Source organism: Apium graveolens, chromosome 10 (assembly GCF_009905375.1).
Source record: "Apium graveolens cultivar Ventura chromosome 10, ASM990537v1, whole genome shotgun sequence".
NCBI lineage: Eukaryota > Viridiplantae > Streptophyta > Magnoliopsida > Apiales > Apiaceae > Apium > Apium graveolens.
Window position 1 is genome coordinate 74,372,082 of NC_133656.1, and position 7,734 is coordinate 74,379,815.

General features: G+C 32.5%; 1 long non-coding RNA gene across 5 annotated transcripts; it reads right to left on the minus strand.

Moving 5' to 3' along the window:
* Nucleotides 1–1,151: 1,151 nt before the first annotated feature.
* On the minus strand, nucleotides 1,152–6,259 carry LOC141693019 (uncharacterized). Of its 5 annotated transcripts, XR_012562993.1 has the most exons (5): nucleotides 5,983–6,223; nucleotides 4,123–4,220; nucleotides 3,187–3,623; nucleotides 2,996–3,061; nucleotides 1,152–1,390 (listed from the first exon to the last, which is right to left on the minus strand). It is a non-coding gene; the product is annotated as an uncharacterized LOC141693019 (long non-coding RNA). The 5 variants fall into 5 exon arrangements; XR_012562992.1 differs by adding an exon at nucleotides 4,971–5,016 and having other exon boundaries at nucleotides 1,152–3,623; nucleotides 5,983–6,259; XR_012562991.1 differs by having other exon boundaries at nucleotides 1,152–1,898; nucleotides 2,996–3,623; nucleotides 5,983–6,231.
* Between the last annotated feature and the right edge of the window lie 1,475 nt (nucleotides 6,260–7,734).

The window sequence follows — 7,734 nt, forward strand, 5'->3', positions numbered from 1 at the left end:
CTAAATGTACTTGTGCCTTAGGATTTTTAATTATACAAAACTATTTTATATATTAGCACGTGTTCGTTTTATTAAATGAAATAAGTTTCAAAAATAATACTAAAAGACGATTTTTATGATTTCAGTATTTTGTGTTTTTCTTAATTCGAATGAATATAATTGTATCACACTATATTACCCGACATCGGTGCAAGTCACCATCTTATTTTTATACGAAAATATTATTTTTATTAATGGGATGATGATTGTTTAATTAGGATTACGATATAATGTATTTTGAAAACGGGTAATTAATTTTTTTACAAAAAATACATGTTTGCATAAAGTATATATATTAATATGTGCAACATCTTTTATTTATTTTTTAATCTTAATTACAAAACTTACATAGTTACAATTGATATGGATTAAAGTTGAAGATTACTAAGCATTTGAAGATTAATCATCTCACTTTTTAGTATTATGAAAATTACCAAAATTTCTGAAATTTTTTATTTGAATTATTCCTACTATCATACAAATTTGAAGTTATTTATAACTCACAAGCGTCTGTATAAATAAATAAGTAAATTATTTCATTAGAGTTACGAAAAATATATATTCTACCTAAAAGAAGAAAAAATATATTGAAATTTACATATTAAAAAAATAGATTGTATCTTCGTAAACATAGCTTATTATTTAATTATAGCTAAAAAATTATTATTAAATTTGTAATTTTCATATTTATATTTTTAGTGAAATTGAATCTGACTTTTAAATTTTGTGATACACATATATTTTTCATTATTTTCTAATTTTTTGTATGTTGAACTTAGATGTTATTAATAATTATATATATTTTTAGACTAACTCACATATATTTTAGTGTAAGAATAAATTATTAAATGATGCACCATACTACATCAATTCTCAATTATCTTAATAAAATTTATTAAAATTTTAGGTATTTAACATGATTAGGTTATTAATACTAATAAGTACAAAGACTAAACAAAAGATACATATATTTTTCTTTTGTATGACTCTTTTTTGTTAAACCATCATATATTAATAAAACATGCTAACCTGACATTACAAGGATTTAATTACAACTTGAACACAACTGCTTCAAAAACTAGCAAACTTAAACTTCTGTGCACACCGGGAAGAAAAGGAACTGAGACAAAAGCTTGCAGGACATGAAAAAGTAAAGGCAATACAATAAAAAAAATACACATTTGCTAATTGAACTCAGAGAGAAATCAACAGTAAATCAAGGCATATTGCTTTTGCTAATTAACTCATTATCTAGGAACATATGTTAGAAGATTTTCTATCAACTGCTTGTGCTAGCATTTGTGAAAACATCATCAACCAACCATTTCTCCAAATCAAAGAGCCATTCCACCTGAGAAAGGTAAAATCAGACTATTTTAAAAAAATTGGATGTCAATTTGATGACTCTGATCTCCGTCACCTCAATGTCTTCCACCACTAAGAAATTCATTTTATAATTTTTATATCTGAAACTAATAACATACTAATAATTTAGTGCAAAATAGAGATGAAATCTTGCATGGTATATATCCAGGTGAAACAACACAGCCATGCCACCTGTGAAAATTTTCCAATACAATATCTCACAGGAAGACAGAAGACACCAAGTGAGTGATTTATACATATAAAACCTCCATCAATAATAATATTCGCCCTACTTATGTATCTTCATCACTCGCTGGAAATAGTAGATAATTTGCTAGGTCATTCATATTTCATGGTCAACTCTACGCCTTGAAGGTTAGCTTGTTTCGCAACGAAAGCACGAAAATCTACCAAAACACGGAAATTAGATGTAGACCTTGATTCTGCCAAACCTAAATTTTCTCTAACTTTCTGTTTTCTGATGCACACATGTACTGTAATGACAGAGGAAGGGTCAATAAATACAATGCTCAAAATTTTAGCTTCCAGAAGGTATGATTTATCATGAGGTAATGTTGTACATATACATACTCTAGCATATTAAGCTGCTCAAGGAGAGAAGATTAATAATGTTTAAGTTTATGAAAAAAATAAGGGAAGCATGATTGAAACTTGATAGTAAAAAGCAGTACAGTATGCAACTTATACTTGATACTAAAATCTAAGCTACGGAGAAAACATTGTACATATACAGTTAGTTTTAGTTTGAGCATGCATTTGTTGCAACTTGCAAGTATTTTAAATTAGACTTATGGAGGGTTGTGCTTGTCTGTGTATATATATTTGTCAAAAGATATAGGCTCCTTTCGGTTATAACAGTCAAAATTTGGTCATGAATTTATTTTATAACTAAAAGTCTTTACTTCTATGTCGATATATTATACGTGGTAAACATAATAGAAAATATGTTAGACTTCAAATTTGCAATTATTTTAGAAGAAGCAAACTTGCAGCTAGGGACACAACTACAACTTTGTACATCTGAGAATTATGAAATGATAGCTTTATACTAATATATCGATATATTTATTTTTTGCGAGAATGTACACAGCTAGAAATCATCATATGCGTATTACCAGGAGGTCAATAAACCAATATGACAGTGTAGAAACCTGATTGTTCATAAATGTATAAACTCAAACCTTTTCCGACGGGACATCTTAAAGTAAAGATTTCTTGTGACAACAAACACCATTTCAGGGTTAACAATGCCAATATGTATAGATCAGAACAAATTTTTTAAGTGTAGGGTAAATGGAACTATAGTAAATATGACCCGCAAAACAAAAAGAACAGAATAAGACTTACTAATAGAGCAAAATTATTTATATGAAACTTCAAGTACAAAGAGTATGGGTGTAAACGTCCAAGTCAAAGCAAGCATTAATTTCAAGACAGCCAGACAGGAGCCACCAGATACAAAAGCACCACCCAAAAGGATCAATGGAGTACACAGTTAATCCTACCATCATATCAACCAAATAATAATGATGACGCATAGCTATGTACTACATTATAAGAGTTAACGTACCAGTTGCATGTTGAGATGGATGGTATCCCATAGAAAAAGGCTTCTCGAGCACCTGCTACTTACATGCTGTCATTTGAGTAACAGATTTGATTAGGTAGGCTAATGCACCTAATATTAGGCAAAAAAATCAAATACTAAATAAATTGTTCTTCATTCATAATAATTGGAAGAGTTGCAGCCTCGAAACTGACTTGCACATACGAAATTCTACATGGTTGAAATCCTGAATTTCCAGCTGACAAACTGGAATTCCATGCTTAACAACATGAAAAGAGCCAATGGCAGTCTCGTCTTGGAAAAATGGACCAAATCTATCACCTACAATTGATGCAGGCCACATCCACACCATCATAGATAGCCGCATTAAATGCAGCCAATATATCTGCATCAAAGCACCCTTATAGAGCCAGCTGACCTTGTAAGCCACCACCCGTGCTTTGGGAAAGTCGCCTTTTGTTGTTTCATTGTATACCCAACAACATGATCTCCAGGTACAAAATTACCGGCAACAGTTGATAAGGTATGTGTTCCATGACCATCATCATCACGTGATGAATGAAATATGAAACTAAGATGTCCCACTACCGAAGCATACCCTTTGTTAAAGTATCTGGCTCCAATCAACTTTCTTCATAATGAGAAATATAGTAAAGTTAGTTCCACAATCATATAGAAACTAAACAACAAAAACATTGTTCTTAGTTCTCCAAGAATACACAATACTATGTTAAAACGAAAGTTATCCTAATGGTAAATTCAAATAAGATAATATGGTGAACGGTCAAGTAGAAACATGAAAAAAATATTTGACCTGTTGCAGTAAAAAGATTCATTAACACCATTTATATATTGCACGCAATGTAACTTACATTGTACGCAATGTAAGTTGTTCCAATAAAACCTATATTCTATTCATATAACATTGTATAAGTTCTATATAGTGTTAAAACTTAAAATCTTTCTTAATGTTTGCACTGCTACTAAAATTGACACCATTCAAGATTAATGGTTAAACCATCATCCACATTCTAGTAAATAAGAATCTGAATTTGTGATAGTATGAACTTTTACTAAATGACTGACTACTTGGGCTTTTCCAACAACTAAACATTATAGCATGAACTCACCTTTCATTCTACATGCATTTCTGTTAGATACAGCTTCGCCAAAATCCCTACACCCATCCTTCTCTTGAGTATCACAACAAGTATTGCTCTCATGTCATCTGCACACGGATAATAGAATTAGTTGTAAGCTTCTGCACAGAAAATATCGGAAAACTTATCAAAAACATATCATAATTAATAGTGTTGAGCTGTATTGTGAAATAAAAGATATCTGAAAATAATCTCTGTAACAATCCACAAAAATGTAACAGAACAAAAGCAGACCATAAAAAAAACCATAACCTGCGCTGATCAATTAACATTATGCTAGCCTAATGACCTTTGTTTCTTATAGTTATGAAATGCTCCAGAAATTTGGAGTTGGATTATTCCACTTGGATAAGATGAAGTGGAAATAATTGATGGTGATGTAGTGGGTTCTGGAAATCCTAACACAATAAGAATTATGTCTTTTCTATACCAAATTAGAATCATAATTATATTGGAAGCACATCGCCTATGTTACAATGTCATTCATCTTTCAAAATCCATAATTGATTAAAAACTCATTATTGATTAGGAAAAACAAATAACATTCCAGAAAACTGTATAATAAACTTCACAACTATGACCGGCAACACATATATAATTCTATAAATCTACAAACTGAATTAAATTTGAGAGATTCCTCTTTATGTAATTATTAATTGACAGATGGGGAAAATACAAAAACAATTTATTTAAATTGCAGGAGATCCAAAAACATGTAACAGAACAAAAAATTAAGTTATTGTAATTAGCAAATCTAAATACGATGAGCATTAAACCCGTTGATACCTACTACACTCCATCACTGATTAAGGACATACCAGTTTGGGCGGAAGAAGGAGAACACGAGCAGAAGTTGTTTCCGACCTTACAATACAGAACAATTGGTAAATTTTAGCAGCGGCTTGAAAATCTCTAATTTATCTAATTATAGCAGCGGTTTAAGACGGCGAATTGCCTGGTTTATCCATGATCCATCTCCAGTTGAAAATGAACCGGAACTATTGTAAAGAGGCAGGTAGAAAAACTATTGCAGCGGTTTGGTCTGGACCGAAATAGTGGTTTCCATGATTGAGAAAAAACTGAAAATTTGAAATTCTAATGGGCGAGATCAGTTTGGATTTGGCCAGTTGCTTGAAGTCGAAATGACGTGATTGTGGAAGGTTAATAGAAGTTACTAAAATTACGTGATCTCATTTGTTTAACAGAATTATAAAGTCGGGTTAACCAGATGTTATGGATAGTCCCCTAGTCCCAGTAATCATCAAGTATAATTATAATGTAAACTTGTATAATTATAATGTAAACTTGTATTTGGGTTAATCGGATGATGTGATTGTGTAACTGAATTAACTAACGCTTTTTTATGCAAAAGGGGGGGCTAACGTTAGTTTGATCTAACGTCCGACAAGTGCATCTTATTTTGCACACATCATCACTGCTCCTGGTTTCTCTCTTCTTTCTTCCCCTCCTTTTTATTCATTTTTATTTGTTAAACCTAAATCCCAAATGTTATCGTATCAATCAAACAACTGAACAAGTCATCCAGCATGATAATATATATTTGTCCGATGATCTAATTTCATAACACTTCCGTCGGAGGTAGATTCTCTGATATGATCTAATTGATCTAATTAGAAATCCAAAGCCTCATAAAAAAAAATACAACCACCTATAGCATACCCACCAACCAAAACATTCCAAGCAAAATACATCTCTTTTAGACAATTTACCAAACATATACAAGCATCAATCAATTTATCCAACCTAATAAACATACTCAACAAAGCAATACCAAGCCTCACACTCAAATTGAACAAAATAGAATATTACCGGAATTAACGCCGATGAAAGCGCCGAAAGTAAAGGGGAGCATGACTTGACGGATGCAATAAGGGTAACCGACATTACTGATTTACCGAAAGTAAAGCTGAATGATCCACTTTATGAATGGTTTTGCACACTGTTTGTTAGCCCACATTACTGATTTGCCCTCTATTTTTTTGTATTTACTAACGTCGTTAAGATTTAACAGCAGAGTCCCCGTTTTGCATGAATTTTGATAGTTCAGTTATAAAGTTGCAATTTCAATTATTTCGCCATATAATTTGCAGAAATGTGATAATTTAGCACACACTTTATACTTTATTCTTGTATTTACCAATAATGTTGTTTTCAAAATATAAACAAAGATTGTATGATATACGAATGTGACAGTAAAACCAGTCTACTAATACTTGAAGTCTTGTCATGCTCACAGATCCAAAAAGAAACATGCAAGACTTTGAACATCCCAGAAAAAGCGTCACATATTCCCGGTATATTCATCAATTTTTAAATGCATATACATATGTGACGGTAAAAGGAGGGACTAACATGAACATCATTTTTAAAAGGCACCAAGCAATTTATAGTTTCATACAAACACAAGTAGCAATTCATGCAAAGACAAATTCGCAAATTCACAAACTATACTCGATTTACATTTTAGAATTGAAAAATCTAATTTCTTGAAAGTTTACCCCATTCCTTACCCACACCACCACTACAATATTCAAAAAACCTATCCAGGTACTCCTTATACACCCTGTTCATTAAATCCATAAAAGCAGGTACATTGGTCAATCCAATGATATCACCAAGAACTCATAATGTCCATATCTGGTTCTGAATGCGGTCTTTGGTATGTCCTTGGACTTGATCTTTAGCTGATGATAGCCCGATCTTAAATCAATCTTCGAGAAACACACGCTCCCTTAAACTGGTCAAACAAGTCATCAATTTTTGGTAGGTGATATTTATTCTTGATGGTTAACTTATTTAACTCTCGATAATCAATACACAATCTCATGTTTCCGTCTTTCTTTTTCACAAATAACACTAGTGCACCCCATGGGGATACACTTGGCCTAATTACTCCCTTATCCAGAAGTTTCTGAAGTTGCTTAGCTAGTTTTTTCATTTTCACTGGTGTGAGCCTTTGAAACTGGTTCTGCTCCAGTAACTAAGTCGATAGAAAACTCGATCTCACGATCCGGTGGCAATCCTGGTAACTCATCTGGAAAAACATCCGGAAATACGCTTACTATTGGAATCTCATCCAGATTAGGTGTCTCTTTCTCGGTGTCTACTATATGGGCTAAGTAGGCTTCGCACCCTTGTCTCAACTATTTCTTTGCTTCTCAACTACTTCTTTCCTGCTTCTGTCCTTGATAACTTATCCTGACATTATTCTCTGTATACATCACAATTTTCTTTTTCTTACAGTCAATATTTGCCTTATGCAGGGACAACCAATCCATTTCTAAAATCATATCGAACTCTCCTAATTTGAAGGGTATTAGGTCCGCCGAAAAAGAATGTCCGTGAATTTCTAGTAAAGGGGAGCATGACTTGATGGATGCAATAATGGTAACCGATGATGGAGAAAACGAGGATTGAAAAGCAACAGAGGAATGAGATGAGAGCCAATTGGCATCGAGGTCAAGGAGGGGCTGGATTTTAGATTGTGTGAGTGAAGATGGTGAGAGTGTAGCCGGTTTTAAGTAAGACGGTGGTATAATGAATAGGAAGATGAATGATCCA